This window comes from Aythya marila, assembly GCF_965140915.1.
Source record: "Aythya marila genome assembly, chromosome: 6".
In the NCBI taxonomy this organism is placed as follows: Eukaryota; Metazoa; Chordata; class Aves; order Anseriformes; family Anatidae; genus Aythya; species Aythya marila.
This window is the reverse complement of record NC_139047.1, coordinates 14,359,338-14,379,351: the sequence shown is the minus strand read 5'-3', so window position 1 is coordinate 14,379,351 and position 20,014 is coordinate 14,359,338. Positions and strand designations below refer to the sequence as shown.

Below are 20,014 nucleotides of genomic sequence, written 5' to 3'. Positions count from 1 at the left end.
ATGTAACATGACCATTCTTACACATGTGAATTTGATCTAGAAATTGTCTACATGAGAAAATAAATTTGAATTAAGGTGTGAAACTGAAATTCATTATCGGTCCTTGAATAGCTCCATCTTTGAATACTTCAGAATGAGTAGAACAAGTCCCTGCAATTCATCGGAAAGAATATTTCCAAAAACAAAGTTATTCTTGAGCAGTAAAACTTTCAACCCATTATCCATCATATAGTACACAGACTGTCATAGAATCATAGAACCATTAAGGCTAGAAAAGACCTCTCAAATCATCTGGTCCAACCATCCCCCTACCACCAATATTACCCACCAAATCACATCCTTAAGTACCACATCCAACCTAGAATTGGTTCACCAAGAATTTTGCAGCAGACATCTTATTTAATACCTCTATATCTCCAGGTGAAAGAAAATGTAACACAGAAGATATCTCTCAGCCTCAACAGACAGCAGCAGAATTTCTAAGAACGCGTCATGCTTCCTACAGAATAAAATGAAGGTGTTTCCTTGTTTTAAAAAGACAGTTTTGTAGGTAATCATCAGTCACGTCTAAGGAGGTACACCATCATATAAGTGATCCTCCTAACAAGAGAATCAGATCAATAATGCTTTCTTAAGACAAAGTACATGGACAGTGCCTTATAAAGCACCTCTTATACTTTAATGGAAAAAAAATATATACTAAAATAATTATCAGACTGTCTGTCCAACAGGATGTCCATCTTTCTTAGTTGCCAAATTATGCACCACTACATCACTTTATAAAAAAAAAGTTCTATACTGATTTCAAAATGAACCACATAACTAAATTCATCCAGCTATATTTAATGACTTGTGAAATTGCTTATAAATGTTGTTTGTTAGATAAACAAATCCTATACCAGTAAGTGCTTTCAGCAGGAAAATAACCGGGCTTTGAGGCAAGCAGTGGTTTACAAGAAAAATTCAAAAGCAGCTTTTAACAACATAAAATTTTGTTATTAATTTCTGTGCCTGTCTCGGACTCAGAAATTAAAGTCTGAATTCTTCAGATGATAGCACAAAATCCTTAAATGTACTTCCTAGGGATGTGAAAGGTAATCTGTAAAGTTCAGCTCCCTTATGGTCATGACTAACAGAACTGCTAAGCAGTACTTCATTTTTCGTAGCTCTATTTAATGAATCACTACCCTTTAGATTCTCTGCTAACCCCTGACATTCCTTCCAAAAAAAAAAAAACCTGGTTACACCTGAATTTTGAAAGAGAAAACTAGTAAAGTTCTTGAGTCTATGTTAGAAGATAGTGTTCATCTACACATGTACCACAGATTTAGGAAAAGCCTGTGTGTATAATACATAACAAACATGACTTGAAATCAAAATAGTCAGTAAAATGGTTCGTTAGAAAGATTTGGAAATGGAACTACATAGTGTGATCTGTCTGTCATTCTCAAACAGTGCATTTTTGTTGTTGTTGTTGTTTGTTTTTTTTTGGTGTTGTCTTTTTTTTCTTTTCAGATTCTCCTATCTTGGAATCCTCATTTTTTAAATCAATTTATTCACTTTAAAATAGCATCACTCAGAGAAGTAAAGCAGTAGTTTGACCAAGGGAACAAGCCAGCTGTAATACTTTGGTGATCAATCCAGGCCTCAATCAGAAGGGAGGGCTCAACTGAATAATGACCATAGAGAAGTACTAGAGCAAAGTATAGAGGAGTTTCATTTTATAAATTAATGCAAATGAGAAAGTGTCTGGTTCAGTACTAAACTATGACTATATTACTTTCACCTGCACACATTTGCATAATGTCTTGAGTATGCAATGCAGGGCATTCTTCAAGAGTTGATGGTAAAAGAAAAATAAATTATAATGCTAAAGATTGATTTTCACTGAATGTAGCTTTGTATGTGTGCCTTGATCAAGAAAACCACAAAAATAAGAGCTCAACTTTTATGAAATGAGTGTTTACAGCCTGTTTGATTGTGGTCGCTGCGATGAAAACTCTACTTAAGATTTTATTGTTAATATTACAGATTGAGAATTTTCATGTTAGAGTGTAAATTCGCTGCAGAAAGATAATCTGAAAATGACAGAAAATCAAAGAGATATCACCTTTTTGGGAGGCCACCACTCTTTCTTAGGTCAGCAAATGACAGTAACTGCTGCGGACTGCCTATGTGCTTATATGGTTTGAATAGCATGTCAAGACCCTGGCTGGCTCTTTGCTATGCAATGTTCAATAACACTTGATTTGACCATATCTGGAATTGTGCCTTGTAAGCCATTCTATATCTATCTCGGCTCATTCTTTATGTGGGTTTGGTGTTTTCCTAATGCCATTTTTTATGATTGTTTTTGACTAAAAGTTTTATTTTAGGGAACATCAAAATTGTAAACTTTGGGACATTGGTAGGTTGACCCAAGGATTCAAGGATGCAATTTGGAAAGATGTGTGAAAGATTATAGTGTTAACATTGCCAGAGGTTTGCATTTTCTGAAATGATACAAAAAGAAAGAGAAAGAGATTAAAAAATGCATTTGTTTCCATAGTGAGGGTACAAGTCAAAAAAAAAAAAAAAAAAGGAAAAGCAAGAGAGTCACAAAACACACAACTGAAAGATGGATATATATATATATATATATGCTCCAATTTTTTAACAACTGTAGTGATAAAGTTGTTAGAGGTATTCCTATAGGTAAATAAATTAAATACACACTGGAGTAGAAAAACGTGCTCCCACCTTGAGGCTGGGGGATCAAATCAAGCAATAAAGAGACCTAAATCTAGCTTTTAAACATTTAAGGAAAAAAGGAAGATGTTAAAAGACAGATTTGCTTCCTTTTTAGGAAACCTGTGCTGAAGTGCCTGATTGATTAACTGAGAGTATGTGAGGAAGTCAGGTTAAAGCCTTCCTCTGTCATAGTCAGCCAAGGAATATGAATGAAATGCAAATAGAGAACTGACATTTAATAAGGTAACTAAACTAGCAGAAATATTTATGTATTTTTATGAAGAAACTTGCCCAAGACTCAGTACCATAAAATTAAAGTGAGATAAACAGGAACAGCTAACAGCTATGAAAAACTATCTGCACCCAGAAGAAAAAATATGATTAATGGCATAACTTTTGGGAAACAAAAGGACTATTTTTCTATTAATCTTCTAATCATTTTTATATCTTTTAAATTTGCTGTCTGACAAATGTACTCCTAACTTTGCATGGATCAGCATATACCTTAAAATACTGCTAGCATGCTACAGTTGGATACGTGTTAATGTATTTTACATGAAGAAAAAATGAAACTAAAATCAGTGTAATAATTTTCTTCCTGTAGATCCTGGATCAGGAATTAAAGAAAAGCACTCATATTACTGTGAATCGGATTGAGTGTGGAGTTAATCCATGGAGTAATTTAAAGTATATTTCGCCATAAAATATCTGTTATCTACCCTTGTTTTCAAAATGTACTAGTACATAAATACTTGTTTAAGCTTTTCATTCACTATGATTATTATTTTGAAGCCATGCCAGATGTATTTAGTTTAAATTTTAATCCAGAATAGGTAATCTCAGACTCTTCTCTAGAATACTCTTATCAAAGTTCAAACTAGAGCAGCATTAAACAAACAAACAAACAAACAAACAAACAAAAAAACATTATTGCAGTACAATGAAATAAGCCTTTTAAAACTGATTTCACTAAATAACAACAATAACTCTGGAAAAGGATTAATCAGATGAAGATCTAATTATTTTCTGATAATAGAATTGGAGAAGCTTACTCAACCAGAGCTATTTTGCTACATTCTGATGTATTCAAAAAAGAGATCTTGGCACCTCAACCACAAACATGGTTACAGAAATGACTTAAAATTTACTAAACTTTCATGACTTCATTTATGTTATCTAGCTTTCTGACACAGATTTCAATTACTTTTGTAGTAGGAGGAACTAATTAATTCTTCTCAGAAGCATAATAGCATGACATATTTGATCATAAATCAATGTGAGCCCCAGAATCTGACAACATACATGTATAACATAATCATAGGAATAAATTATTCCTATATATGAGGAAGATTTGTGAGTTTTACCTCTGTGGCTTACCACCGCTGGTTTCAACTGGACTGTCCTATCATTTTTCAGCTGAAAATTTAGGCTGCAATTACTTTCCATAAATCACATTAGCCCCACAAGTCCAGCTGCACTGTGCACATACTGACCCATTTCTTTCAGAAGCCTGTGAAAGCTTCTGAGTAAAAGTGAGTAAAGCTATTCAGATTCATTTTAAACATCAATTCTCTGATCAATTTAGCCCAAAGAAGCATAAAAACAAGTGAAAAGATTACAGTAATAAAGACTGTATCTTTTCCTCTGCTTTGCTATTAGTCTTTCCACTCAATTCATGTGCAGTGCTCTCCAGCAAACTTTCAGGCCTTTGAATATAAAAATTTATAAATTATATTGGTTTGAGATAGTAAATTCTCTAGTATATCTTCTTTTCTTTATAGGCTCAGCTCACAAAGAAATCAAGAAGGAATCCTTTGGAAACTCCCAGAGGGAGCAGAACTTCGCCAATATCCTGCAGAGATGAAGCAGCAGCCAGCCACGCCAAATAGTGATTTTGGTGTAAATAAGGTGGGACTCTGGGACTCGACAAACAGAGAAGCTATCCCACACATAGAAGAAGGATTCACTGTATGAGTATTTTTCAAACAACACAAATACCAAACTGTCTCGTATCATATCTACATCTATATCTCCAGATTATTGGAACTCATGACTTAGCACTAAGCTTTGCTGAGGACGATCTTTCCTTTCCTCTCTGTTGTTCTTGTTACGCACCGAGAATAAACTTAACCAGGATAGTTTCTGATGTAGCCTCTTTAAAGCTCCAAGTTATAAATTGTATATATGGTAGAATGATTTTGAACTGGCATGAAATATTCCAAAATGAAAATATGTCATCTTTAATAAAATATTATTTGATTTTGCAAGCCTTTTATGTGTATTCCAGTTAACTCTACCAGATAATACTCCACCAGATTCATAGTTGTCTTAAACTGTGAATTTTTGGTGTCTTATAAAGCAGCCCAAATTTTCCTCTCTTTTATGGCGATGGAATAAATGCTACCTTAAGCATCACCAAGGTTTTCTGTAGCATTCCTTCTAATACTGTAAATGTAATGCATACATGGCCTAGGTCTGCTTTGGAAATTATAATTACTTTTTGTTCAGAATTGCTCCACTGTTTCCTTGTGATGAATAATTCAGTTTTTGAGCTGCTTTTCTGAATCTTGTCAGCACCTCCCAATCCCACATTTGTAAGACTGTGGCACTTTTCCAAAACATATTGTCTCATAAATCTTGTTTAACCAGAAAAATCTTTAAACAATATTTTGTGGACCTACATCAGTGAATGAACACAGAAACTTTTGTTTTATAAATAGGATTATAGGAACCCCATAAAAGTCAGTTAGGAGGTTTTTCAGACCTTTTAGAGATCTTGAGTTTTAAAAAGAAACTAAGATAAGTATGTCATGATAATCCTATTCACGATGCCTATAGAATCTCTATTTAATGGACCTGTCATTGCATTTAGCTAGCTGCTCATAATTGTTAGAAGATAAACACCATTGTGGAATGGATTTATTTTAGTGCATTTCCTCTATTAATGAAAATATGTCCCTGCTGTTTCTCTACTGATGGATCAGACAGTATAATCGTGTGATCTGCCAGATCATTTATCAGCATCCTCCTATAGAACTTGACTGTTTTTACATAGCTTCTAGATTTAGCTATCATTCTAAAATTTAAAACAAGAATGTCTTATTTTGTGGTAATCATGGCAAATCAATGAGTTGTAGTGCTCCTCCTAAGGTCACATGTTCTACTTTGCATTCAGATTTAACATAATCTCAATATTTATCTTTTATGCTTAATGACAGGCATTCATAGCATTTAATACAGTACACAAAACACAAAAATTTCCTCAGACTTTTCAATATATTTCACAAAGAAAACAAAAATTATTCCTGAATAACAGAGAATGTATCATGTAGGCCATAAGTATGGATCTTTCTCTCAACCAAAATGTCACTGAACACGATACAGTACCAGAAAAGCTTTTCGTTCCGAAAAAAATAGCATTTTCTTATGAAAAGCAAGCCTGTATTTTGTCAAAAACCTCTTATCAGTAGAGCACAGAACAGTGGAAGCATTTTGCAGTCACTTTGCATTTTTCTGCATGTTCACACTGGTACTTGACAGAACAGCTTTATGTCTTCAGCAGTTGATTCTCACATGCATCAGCCTCTGGGCCATCTGATAAGGATTGTTCTGCTCCTCTAAATCAGTATGTACATTAGACTTCTGCTTAGCTGATTCCAGAATGTCTGTTTTATCGGGGGAACTCTCAGAAGTCCAACCACAAACAACTGTCTGGTCAGTTCCTAGTCTTCGTGATATTATAATCCATTTTGCTTATGACCACTGACTAGGACACCAGGCTAGAGTAGAAACCAGGACATCCAACTATTAAAATAAGCATCTTAATTCACAATTCTGTAGTTTTTTCTCATGTGCATGCTGAAGGAAATTGACTGCATACTTTCATAGAGAAGCAGGTGGCAAAGCAGAGACTAAAAAATCATAAGGGAAATAAATGAACCTATTAACTTCTCATTCATGTTCCTTTTCACAAATTAAATTTTGTCTTTTAACTAATCGATAATTTATTAACAGCATGATTGTAAATGGCTGTGGAAGTGCTGTCAGCTCCAGCAGAAGGTGCCAAACCCTTGATTTTAAGTTGAGACCACTTCATAAGAGCTATTCAAACATAAATATATAAATTGTAACTCTAATACCTAAGCTAGCCCCTCTGTTGAAAACAGAACAAAGATGAAAAAATATATAAATTATATCAATGAAGTCAAGATTGAATCTAATGATCCAATTACATCTGTGGAACCAGGTCAACTGAACATGTAATTGTCATCTCTCCAGAAGAGCAGGAAATCTATCTTGTGCAAAAGTGCCTGACCTAAACTTCTGCTCACCCCATCAGATTTCCATTTCCATATTCTAAAATTCTCACAAGAACTGCAATACATAATACATGCAATATTTAGCAGGTTTTGATCCCATATTCCCAATGTATGTTTAGAAGACAAATTTTCATGACAGTTGTATAGGATGGATTAAAAAAGATAAAGATTCTAGAGAACTGAAGCATATCCTATCTACTATTCAGAAATGTTTAAAGTTCCTGGAGGCACAATGTACTTTTTTTTTTCTTGTTTTGTTCAGTCATTTTTGACAGAATGATAGGAAATTTCAGCTTCAGTTCTTTGTCTCTGGAGAGACACACATCAACTGAAAATATCTACAAATGTCAAAAAGAAACACTCTATTAAGCAGCTTGGAGAATCATAACTGACATAATACTAAAAGATCCCTTGAACTTTCACATGCCTATCAATACAGCTTGCTGTGCAGCAATATCAGCTGGAGAGGTCATGTAGATGAAAATGCCTGAGACCTCTCCAAACAAAAACAAAAAGCAAAACAAAACAAAACAAAGGAAGGAAAACTACTGCCACAATAAAATAATATTTTACTTTTAATTTCTTTTATTTGAGATGTACTTCTACATACCACTGCAAAGGAAACACTTCCAAGGAACTGTATATACCTGATATGCTGGAATGATTGGCTTCTTCCCATGACCCAACAAACACTACCAAAAGCAGCTCTGCTGCCTGTAGCTTTCTCAACCTAGGTCACAGGAAAGGAGCCAATCTACAGAGAAACGCATGCTGTCTTCGGGTTTGAGGTTTGGCACAAGTTTCACCTCTGAGATTTTGTTAAAAATTCAATTATTAAGAAAATAATAAAGTCAGGCTTTAGAAAGTATTAACAAAATAGATAATCAACACTAGATATGGAAAAGGAAAAAAGAAATAGTGTTCATAATAAAACTGTAATATACCACAAGTACCTCTAATATCCATTTCAAGCAAGGTAATTTTTAATAACAGAAAGGTCCCTGCTGTACTGATTTGGCTCTAAGTCCCCAGCATTTAAAGCTGTGAAACTAGTTTGGTCTGCAACATATACATGTTTGAAAGGAATATCAGTGGGAATGTTTTATGCCTGTTTTCTATCTTGCTCTCTGAAGCAGAAGAAAAAGCAATATAAGTGTATAACTATGGAGAGGATTAAAAACCAGTTAAACGTACATCGAACACACTGAAAGATTTTCCATTTGCACCAGCCAAAAAAACATATAAACCTCTAAAAAGCCAGTGCATAAATAATGTAGCTGCTTAGGTCATCTGCAAAGCTTTCTATATAGTAAAGAATTGAATTATGGTTTCCTGTTCCGTTGTTTGTTGTCTTTGGTCAGTACCCAGGTGCATGGAAAAGTTTTTGAAGTAATGTTTATCACTGAAAAAGAAAATTCCTGAGAGCTACACACTGGCTAGCTTCTTTAGCAGGAAGAAGAGGATTTGCTTAATGTTATTTTGACATACAAAACATAAATCTGGTCTCAGAAAGAGATGCTATATAATCTAGTCTCTTGTTTCTTGAACAAATTGTACAGTATCAGAATTGACAGAAGATTTTACAAGCCCTAAAGTGCAAAGCATTCTGTGTAAATATACATGATCATTTTTACTTATTAACTCTAAAGTTGTGTGGCTTTGCTCCTTTTATATTATGAACTAGAAGAATTTTGAATGCTCTGTCATTTATCAAGGTTCCCTTCAAGAACAGCTGCTGCATAGCCAGACTGGAGAGCTGGAGAGCTCAGTCATGTACCCAAAACAGTAAGCAATTACGTGGATAAGCAGTTCCATTAGCATCAAGAGGGAGACGACGTAATTACAGATTTGTACAACTTGGCCTCAGAACAAAACAAAAACAAAACCAGGACCTTAACTTTTGATCAGTCATCTTATACATTAAATATACATTATGCCTAGAAACAGAAGGCTCAAATCCATTATCTAATACAGGCATCTAGCACCATTTGAGATGCCCTGGCGTATCTCACCTGGTCCCCAGCTGCTGCTCCAGAAGAGCGCAGGTGTCCTGCAGGTCCTGTGACATAGCTGCCAGCCCTGGGTGGATGTCTCAGACACCCTGAGGTGTCTCAGATGGCACTAGATGCCTGTATTTGAGCGACTGATTCACGCCTAGGCTGTCATTTCTTTACAGGTTAAGCAGATACATGCTCCTCCAGACAGAAGATATTCAGTTCAGAAATCACTGAAATCTACTTCAAGATAAATGGGAGAAGGGTTACATTTCTTCAGAGACAGAGAGTGTGTGGGATGGTGCTACTGCAGTATGACATAAAAAGCCGATCTCGTACATGTGTTGTGAGAACAGAAAAAAAAAGAGAAAGCCGGAGAGACGGAGACAGAGAAAATGCATATGCACTGCAGTCTTCTGAGATGTCAGAAACACTATTATCCCTCGTTTTGTATGATTTTTCACCTTTTGCAATTGATTATAACCTGATTTAACACGCAGGCCTCCTTTGTTACCATGCCCAGGTTTTAATTTGCTTCTTACTCAGGCATAACCCCAGAGCACCACACATAGGAAAGTAATGGAGATTGTTGCATCTAAATATTTTTGCACCACCAACGTGGTAGTAAAGGAACACAGATTACAGCTACCTCCACTCCTGAATAAATAATGTATAGACTATAACATAAGTGGGAACAAAAGCCATCTGATAAAATGTATGATTTTTTTTTGTTGTTCTCTTTTGAGATGAACTGTGATCTGTAGTCCAAGCTTGGGTTCCACACTCTTAATCCGATTTATTAGTTTCTTGGTCTGACTACCCGGTTACCCAGGGAACATGCGAGTGTTCCAGTGTAAGCATCTCCCTCCTCCCCCTTCCTGTCTCCCAGTACTAACTCTTCTCAGCCCCATCGTCCCTTTGGACTGAGGACACACACTGCGGTTCCCTGGGGAGAGACTTGCTGAGATTTTTTTTCAGTCATCTCTGTGAGACTGTGCCTGCCCCTGAGGAACAGACTCACACCACTGCTTCCACCAGCAACAGCGGAATGCAGGCTGCTACCTGGACTTCACATGAGGGCTGCTCGTTTGACCTGAAAATTCCTCCAGATATTTTAATGTGAGAATAAGAAAAGAACTGAAAGATGAACTTGCTTAAAGCACCAGTTATGATGAAATGAGCCAATAATAAAAGGCCATGTAAAATGATAGTTTCTTGAAAGACAGCTCACCTGCTTATATGTATAAATATATATTTTTTTTTCATCATGTTCAGTCACTTTCTAGGTTTTATGATTGTATGAAAGATCCAAAACTTTATCCTTACAGAATAAGAATATTTTCAAAGATTTTTAAAATGTGTGAATAGGATGGATACTGGACATTGAAGTCCATATATTAGCTCATATATTTTTATGTTGAGCTAACAGTCAGAAAAGAGGTATCAGTAGCTGACAAAAAGCAATTTGAATGATCAACTAAGTGGACAATTGCCAGAATGTCCTCGCTGGATTTACTGAAGCTGCATTTTACACATTCCCCCTCTATCTAGGACTGCAGGGAGTTCATATCTTATCTCTCCCAAGCTTCACTGTTTCATCTACACAAAATTATCAAATACAATTTATGCACAATACTTTGTACCACAGTTCAATAAGAGGAATTTATTAAAGCAGTAAAATGTATTTTCGTGGGTGCTTTCTCTCTGTAGAATTTACAGACATCTCAACAGCCTTTTATATTTGCCACAATCATGGCAAATATCATTCCTAAAAGGGTTATTAATAATATTTACAAATTTTTAATTTCATGAGATTTTGAAAACCATTAGAAATACAATCATATACATACATATACACATATACATGTGTATACACATATAGATGTGTATACAATCATGCAGTTGTGAATGTATTCATGGCCGCTGAACCCAACAATCTTATACATAAACTTTTGGTATCTTTTTTCTAAAGAAAACTTTTGTTAATGCAATGCCAATTTATCTATTACAAACTACAAAATAAATGTGTTTGGGCTATTAACTACTTCTGTGTCATGCATGCAAGGAATTAATTCAGTAGCTTTACGTGTTTCAATTGAGGCATTATTTGTTTTTTTCAGACCCTCAGAACACAGTAATTCTGTTCTTTTCCCACTGTTCACCCAACACTAAAGAGCAGGAGGCAACCTTCTTATGCTGCTGTAGAGAGCTTCCAGCTGATAGAAGTTATTTGACTTTGGTTTTGGCCTATGGCGTTACTATTGCTGTACAGAAGTTGTTTCCTAAAAAGACATTTAAAAAGTTGTATTAGAAACACTTTCTTTAGATTGCTTGCTTTATTTTTAGGAAGCCATCTAAACATATAAAGGATCATATAAAGAGAGAGCAAAATATTGGCTTGTTTCTGCTCTTTTAGGATGTCACTGGCTCTCTCACACTTCCTTGCCAATTAAAGAGGTCAGCAATGCCACCAGCCCCAGGCAGCATAGCATTTGGGGTAGCTGCACAGTAGAGACCTGAAAACTGGTGTCCTGAGGCAAAATTAAGACAAAATTAATTTTGTCCCAAGACAAAATTAAGTTTAGCCTGTGCTTCTGAGAAGACTTGAATTGGCTCTGCTGCAAATCTATAATTGTAGTATTTACAGTTTTCCGAAGGAAAGTACTATTTGTTAAATCAGAAAGCCTTGTTTGTGAACAATGGAAAATACTACTAAACTGTACTTTTCAAATAGTGCCAGCTATTTTGCTACAGAATTGCACAGCATACCATATCACGTCACTGGAGACTAAAATAAAACCTTCCCAGAAACCCATGCCCTATAATACTAATTTTAAGAGATTCCAAAGTTATTCCAAGCAACTGGCTTTATCTAAATTTGTCTATTAATTCCTATAGTCAAACTGATTTTGAAAAAGACTGTATGTTTTGTGTAAACATAAGAAACGACATAGAACAATATGTTTTCTTTGTGCACCATATGAACCATGTCTCACAGACTGTCAGCTGAAAGGAAGAGCAGGGCTGAAGGTTGGGAGAATATTCGTCTCTTCACTTGTGATTCTTCCTTAGCACCAAAGGCTAAGGCAATAACTACGTAAAGGCAGCTTAGCCCCTTAGTGACCTCTGAAGAAGATCCTCCATAGCAATGTCTCTCTGAATACATTTCTGTTAGTCATTTGTCAGCTGAAAGACCATACCTTCAATTGCACAAAATATTTTAGAGGTCTCTTTGTTCAAAAGCCCAAAATAAATTCAGTGTTCCACTTTTTCTTTGTTAGGGCCCATCAGTCTTGCATGTTCACTTTATTATAGTTTTGCTTATGTTTTTGCTGCTACTGGCATTACTGACATTTAGTCATAACAATGTCATACCAAAAGAAATAGAAGTAAAAGAAAAGAAGAAATAGTGTATCAGCAGAGGAGTTTAATAGAGGTAAAACTGGATGGAAGTTCCCAGCCCCCAGAACTTTCCTGACTATTTTATATGGAAAACCTGAGAAGATCAGTCTCATCCTGCTATTTCCTGACACAGAAATAACAGCCACTGTTCAATTAATAGTGAACTGCACTGCCACTTTTTATATTCTTTCTGATGAGAAAGAATGCACTTACTCATTTACTGTGATTGAGTTTGTTGGATTGTCTAGGAAACAGCTGAAGTACACACAGGGACAGGGCAGCTGCAAACGTCTGAAAGTGCTGATGTCTCAGAGTCCCACTAGAGGAATTCCCTTCAAGGTCAGGGACATTCATGCCCTGTACATTCCCCAGCCAGAATAGTTTCACAAGAAGGTTATATATATATATATATATATATATATATATATAAAATAAAAATTTTAAAAAAGGTGTTGATAACAAGAGGAAAAAACTCTATTGTTCATATCTTGTAGTAGCTAAGCAAGGACATTCAGTGCAAAGGAAATTTTCCTCTTTCTCATTTTCTTATCATGTAATGTTTATCTAACTAGCTTAGTCCTCTTTAAATCAGGAGATGCATCATGTCTAGATGCCAATAGTTTAAAATTTTGTCTCAGTCTGAGCTTTAAAGTATAAAATAACACCTAATCCTGTAACTTTTATCCTTTCTAACAAGGATAGATTGTGCTACTAAAACTGTGAATCTGACTTAATGATTTTCAAATAAAATAAATAAGCACGCTTTGTGCTTGGTTTTAACTTTCAAAAGTAATTTAGTGATTTTAAGTTACTTAGCACTTAGTCAAATCTGACTTTTGAATTTTCAAAAATCAAAAATAATTTCTGATTTGAAAGAATGTTTAAGAAAATAAAAAACATCAACACCACATTGTCACATAGAAAACATAGGCTATGTTAAATAAACCATTTTGGAGCAATCTCTTATAAAAAAATATAAATCTATTAATCATTTAATTAATTGAAAGAATTGCTTTCAGAAGAAATCTGCAGTCCATTTCTCACATTTGATCACTTTGAATAAGTAAAAGAATCAGCAATGAAATCTTCTTTTACAACCTGCATATTCTGCTCTGCCATCACCCTAACTATGCCAGCTAGGGAAAGGGTTGACCTACTGTCAATAAAACTTGTAAAACCATTTCAATTTACTCCCACTTCAATTAAAAGTGTCACTAAAAATTTTAGAGTCCTACTAATTTACTATTCATAGTTAAAGAAAGAGGTTTTGCTCACTTCTCAAAATTTCAACAATACATACTTACTGCTTTCTATATTCAGTCTTGAGCAAAAGGAAGCAATCCATATAAATGTAGTAGTGGGTGGTTCTTCATATTCTCTAATAAATACATGGTTAAGAGCTTTTATACTGTACGACTATAGCCAGAAAACTCTCTAAGCTTTCTGAATCTATTTTCCTTTTCAAAGAGAAAGAGGCTTGTAATGTGAGGCTTTATTTGGTAGAATAGTTTATATTTTCATAGCACTTTCTATCCAAGGATATTGTGGCATTTTATAAACAAGTTGAGAGTTACACACCAAATTTTTATCTGTTCTACAAATAGGGATACTGAGGAACATGAGAAGCTAGGTGCCAAGGGTCATGGGAAATATGACACAATTCTCTTGGCTCACAGGCTTATTCTTTGCCACTCTGTGCCATGTGTTTCTCCTGTACGCTGAAAATAAATAAATAAATAAATAATAAATAACACTAGCAGGGAGTTAGCTACATTGCCCAGAACTCAAGACACTACAATCACTGACTACTGAAAACTCCCTATCCAAACCTTCTTACATAAAGCTTAAAACGTTTCCTACATATTACAGTACTAGTGTTTACATTCCTGTTTTTCAACCACATTTTTGCCATGCTCTGATAAGTTATCTCTGTTCTCTGGTCATGTTACTGTCCAGAAAAAAAAAAAAAAAAAAAAAAAAAAGTGTTTTCAGAGGAATTGATTGTGCCAAACCTATTTCATTCTGTTGGACATGAGTAGTTGTGTCCAGAGTATTTTTAGCCTTTCAGGCTTGAGATAGAAGATATAAGCCTACAAACTTAAAACTAGAAGGGTATAGATCTCTGAAATACACAGAAATATACTGTAAAACCCAGAAAACATGCTGGTTACTACTGTGCCTCAGAGGACAAAGTCTTTTCTTCCATTTTCAACATAGCAGATCCTTTTCACAGTCCTCTACAAGACAGTTTGCTGGTTTAAAACTTTGTGACTCTGAAGTCTTCAGAAACTGAAAGGATGAGTGGGAATGGGAGGACGGATCTTCTACAAAAAGTTTTTTTTCCTACTATTTTATCTACTCACAAGGCATCAGAACTAGTGAGTTCTGATGAGTTCTAGCTCTAGTGAGTGAACTAGTAAGACACTATTTTGCTCCTGTTGTAGCTGGTGCACCCAAGTGACAGCATCATCAAAACTCAGATACAGCTTCATAACAGAAAAGTGGTTATAAAGTTGGACTTCAGTTGTTTTTAGATTTCACTGTTAGAGGTCTGGACAGGGTTGCTGACATTAATATAATTGCAAGATCACAATAATTCTCTTTCCCCATTTTGAAGACCATGCATCAAACTTAAGTTCATTTCTGCTAACTCCACAATGTGTAGAGATGACTTTTTGGTAAAATTTGTCTACTACAGGCTCTTTACAAGTTATTCTCAGCACTCATTAAAGTATAAAGGACTGAGAATCACAGGCTGGATGGGAGCTCCATAGGTCCAATGTCCTTATAAAAGCACACTTAGCTATGAGACCAGACTATATTTTATCCCTAAGCTAAAGGAAAATCATCAGGACATAATGTAACTGCTGCATAACAGTGGATCTATAATATTTCCAGTTAAGTCACTTATTCACTGAAGACCTTACAGTATTAACTATGAAGAGAAAGAGAGAAAACTGAAATTTAGAGTAAGGTTCTTGATTATAATAACTTCTGCACACACACACACCCCCCCAAAAAAAAAAAAAAAAAAAAAAAAAAGTGTTATTAATGTAAATTTATTGTAATGAAATCAAGTATCAATGAACATAGAAAGTTGCATTAAAAAAAAAAGTCATTTGTTTCTTTGACTTTGCTTATTAATGTTCTTTCTGTTCTTTAAAATGCAGTATCTCAGGTAATCCAAATTGGACAAATTTATTATTTGACACAAAGAAATTTGAAGGCTATCAAATGCACAAGGCCATAATCTCATAAGGAATGCTAGTACATTTTTCGTTCAATAAATCTATAGTACTGAAAAATAAAATACGTAAGCCACATATAGTGATTGATCCATCATAAACCTATGAAGTCAGTCTTTCACTATATAAAAATTACCCTTATTTTATTTTCTTATTTTTAAATTAAAGACAGATGATTCTAGAGTGCCAGGAACCATAATCAGTCTGACAAAAATAGTATTGATTTGCAGTTGCATCATGTTCAAAATTCTCATGAAGTGGTACTTCAGTTCTCAACAAATTTATGGAGCTAATGATAACTCTACAGGATAGCAAAATTCAAATTACACTCATGAGAGCTGTGCTTATTCAAATATATTTGCAAATACAGGTCTAGAGACTAGAGACCATCCTTGTTTTCAAGGGGTGTTTCACTATGTAACTCAGTTCTGACTTTTTCACTAGTAAAATAAGCAAGGATAACACAATTTTTAATCTGCAAATCATTTTATAATTGGTATGCTTAAAAACACGTTATTGCTTTAACTTTTTTTTTTTCCTAAGTTTTGCAGAGGATGAGATAAACACTTCAGTATCATTAAATAGTAGATATCCTATTATTGTTTAATTTTCCTTTTTAAATTTCTGTTACGTAATGATTGAATTCCCACCACTTAGCAAAGAGCAGTATTAGAGCACAGTTATTCTATTTTGCTTATCAAATACTTAAGCAGGTTGCCATATCTTGGGTTGCTTTCTAGATGTTCAGAGATGTATCAATGCCAAGATTTACTTTCACAACATAAGATGTTATGCAGAAATAAAATTGCTTTGAAAGCCACTGAGACAGAGGCCACATGATGTTACAAAACTTCTGGGAAAGGAAGAACCTGTTTGCTGTTAAACAGGACAAACAGCTCTACATCAGTAAATGAATGGATGGTGCTTTCCATGTACAATATCTACAGTATTTACAATTATTTAGTACTCGCTTTAAAAACATTCTCAAAACATATTTTAAAAAATATTTACTTGGATTTTAGTATGTACATGTCAACAATAGGAACCCCACTCAAAGGTACTAACGAAGAAACTCTGATTATTTAGCTAAAATTTTCCTTTGAAAAGTCTCCAAAATTTATTGCAATCAAATCTTTTCCCCATCTATAAATAAACTCCACAGAACCAAACTGAAATACGTATCTGATTTCACAAGATCTTGAAAAGGATTTTTTACCTAAGATATGGTATTTCTCAGCTCATTTAAGAACTCCTGTGATGACTGCTTGTCCAAAATTCTCATCTGCTGTGCAGATGGAGGAAACTCCACCCACTGGCAATGGTAGATGCCTACAAAGCCACTAGTGGAAGAAGTAGTTTCTCAAAACTATCAGAAGACTCCCACACGCCTTAGGAGGAACATCTGAAATACTTACAAGCAGATCCCCCTTGCCTTATTTCCTCTTATTCAATATGATCATATGATAAACACATTTTATGACCTGCTCTGTCAGAGGTCCATGTTGCTTCATAGAGGAGTTCAAATGTTTGATTGCCAAATGTACAACTTGAATTCATAACTGTTTTTTCTGATGTGTAAATTGGGTCAGTTTTCAGCAAACAAAAGAAAGAATTAGTCCTTCAATCAGCAGGCTAGTTAAGCATGTGTCATGACCAGTCCACTGCAGTCAGCTACTTCCATGTTCAAACTTCATAGATTTGAATGTCAGAACAGATAGCTGAGCTTACCTATTCTGATGACTTGCATAAAATTGTACAGCTGCTCTTGGTCAAGCTAAGCAATGATCATCAAATTTTTCCAATCTGCTTCCCCCTGGTAGTTTTTACGTAGAGATATCAAGCAGATTTCTTGGTTACTTTATGGTCCTCCTGAGGCAGAGCACAGGACCACTGGATCTGTGGACCGCAGGCTGCAAAGCCATGGCTGGAAGACAAAAGTATGTACCTGATGGCACATCATGAGATCTCTGCAGAAAATCTTTTTTCACTGCCAATTCCTTTGCACACCAAAATTATACCTCTGTGCTCTCTCACTATATCCCCAAATAAAATGACAAACAAAAATAAGTTGCTTGACACATTAGGGCCTTAATTTTGAGAGCTACCCAATAAAAATCAATGGTGATTGATTTTAAATCCCCTTTTGAACTTGAAAAATACTATGTTATAACCACACTATATTAGAATGGATTATTCTGAATTTGAGGGAAACTATATGCAGATTATTAAATATTTAAAATTCTTCCAGTCTTTTTACACAATAATTTTGGAGGTTTTATTTCAAAAACTTTAATGTTTCAACTTCATTGATTTGTGCTTTATGGTGCAACAGCATTTGCTTAACTATGTTGTTGAATATTTTCTTTTTTATTTCTACACAAGAAATAGCCAAGGTTTTTTAACACAATGCTACACTACTTTCCAGAAGTTTTGAAAACAGTAAAAAGCAGATGTCCAGGGAAGACAATGAGAGTGCAAGTAGTGCACAGTGACATTGGATAATCTCCCAGACTTCAGCCATATGGGGATCAAGGATTCCCTGACACAGAGACAGTTTCTATATATCTAGAAATATACTATCTACCTTCTATGAAGCTTTTCAGTCTCATCCTGCAATCACATAAACTTGTGGTATCCACAGCGTTGTTTGGCAAGGAGTCCTTCAGTATAATGGTATGTTTTGTACAGAATCATTAATCATTTACTAATAAAAGGTCATGGCAATGACATTTCTGTTTCTTGATCATTTCACTTCTTACTCCTGGTAATTCTTAATATATTCATAATACACAACTTGAAATCCTGTTGGCACTGTATGCAGCTGCAAAATCCTTGCTCTTTTTAACCCAGGATCACATTTATAAGTCTTCAAAAGGGTTTATTTACAGACTAGAGTAATGTGCATAATACATTCATGAGGTTGGTTTGTTTGGTTGGTTCATTTTGTTTGTGTTTTTTTGTTTGTTTGCCTGGTTGGTTGGCTGGCTTGGTTTGGTTTTGTTTGGTTTGGTTTTGAATAGTTAGCCTTCGGAGAAAGGAATAAAACTCATTGCATCATGCAAATGGATTCCTACCAGAAGATGTAAAGTTCTTTCTTAGGATAAGTGAGTTAGAGGACTCCTAACAAAAGAAGCTTTTATCTGTGTTAGGGAGTCCTTGATCCCCATATGGCTGAAGTCTGGGAGATTATCCAATGTCACTGTGCACTACTTGCACTCTCATTGTCTTCCCTGGACATCTGCTTTTTACTGTTTTCAAAACTTCTGGAAAGTAGTGTAGCATTGTGTTAAAAAACCTTGGCTATTTCTTGTGTAGAAATAAAAAAGAAAATATTCAACAACATAATTAAGCAAATGCTGTTGCACCATAAAGCACAAATCAATGAAGCTTTTATCTTCTTTTGTCCTGTGTGTGTCAAGAACAACTTTTCCATAAAAACATAGTTGCTGGTATAAGTCTGCCTTTCATTTAGCCACAACCTTTATTCCCAAGATTGTTTCTTGTTATTTAGTTTTCAGCTACCATCTTAAATAAATTATTTTGTTGTCCATATGGTCATTCTAGGATGACATCTTTAGGACTGTTGTCCTAAGCATTCCCTGCTCAGGGAATCCTTCAGCTCCATGCACTTTCAGGCAGATGAATCCAATCAAGTCAAAGGGTACTTTTTCTGCTTCCAAGAGGAATAGTGGCACTATTGAGTCAAAATAAATCTCTTTGGAAAGATCTGAATCAGAATCACAATACTTCATAAGAATTCTAGCTATTGAAAATGAGAACCAGAATCCAGTACTGTTACTTGTGAAGAAAATTAGGATATAGAGGGATCTAAATGAATAAATATAGACTTAGTATATACATGGGTGAAAAAAAAATCAAATGAAAAGGAGTGAAATCAATGGGAATGGGAGAACACAGGAGACTGGAACAAACTTTCTGATTATAGTAGAAGATATACACAGGATTTAATAGTTAATTAGAAACCATCAATATTATATTTCAATATGAGGAAAGAATGTGGAGGGAAAGAAAGAATTTAATAGAATTTAGTGCAAAGGGCAGGGCAGGAAGGAATAATTGACTAAGGAGTGAGATAAATGTTTACATGTGTAGTAAGAACTGTTCAAAGACTTTAGACAGGGATTCACATAAAACCCTTAGTTCATTCACTTAGGCACAGTTGGTCCGAGGACTATGAAGATGATGAATCCCACAGCATGTCTGCCTGAACTACTCTAGTGTTGGGATAATTAACTCCTCTGTGTGCTCTGAAGGGCAGACTTTAAAAGTTTCTTCTAGGCATTGAGATGATGTTCTAAAAGTA

General features: G+C 35.0%; 1 protein-coding gene across 4 annotated transcripts in view; it reads right to left on the bottom strand.

Moving 5' to 3' along the window:
- The window catches only part of PDE1A (phosphodiesterase 1A), a 114,737-nt gene that overhangs the window by 65,266 nt on the left and 29,457 nt on the right, over positions 1 to 20,014 (bottom strand). The gene's annotated exons all lie outside the window — the stretch shown is intronic.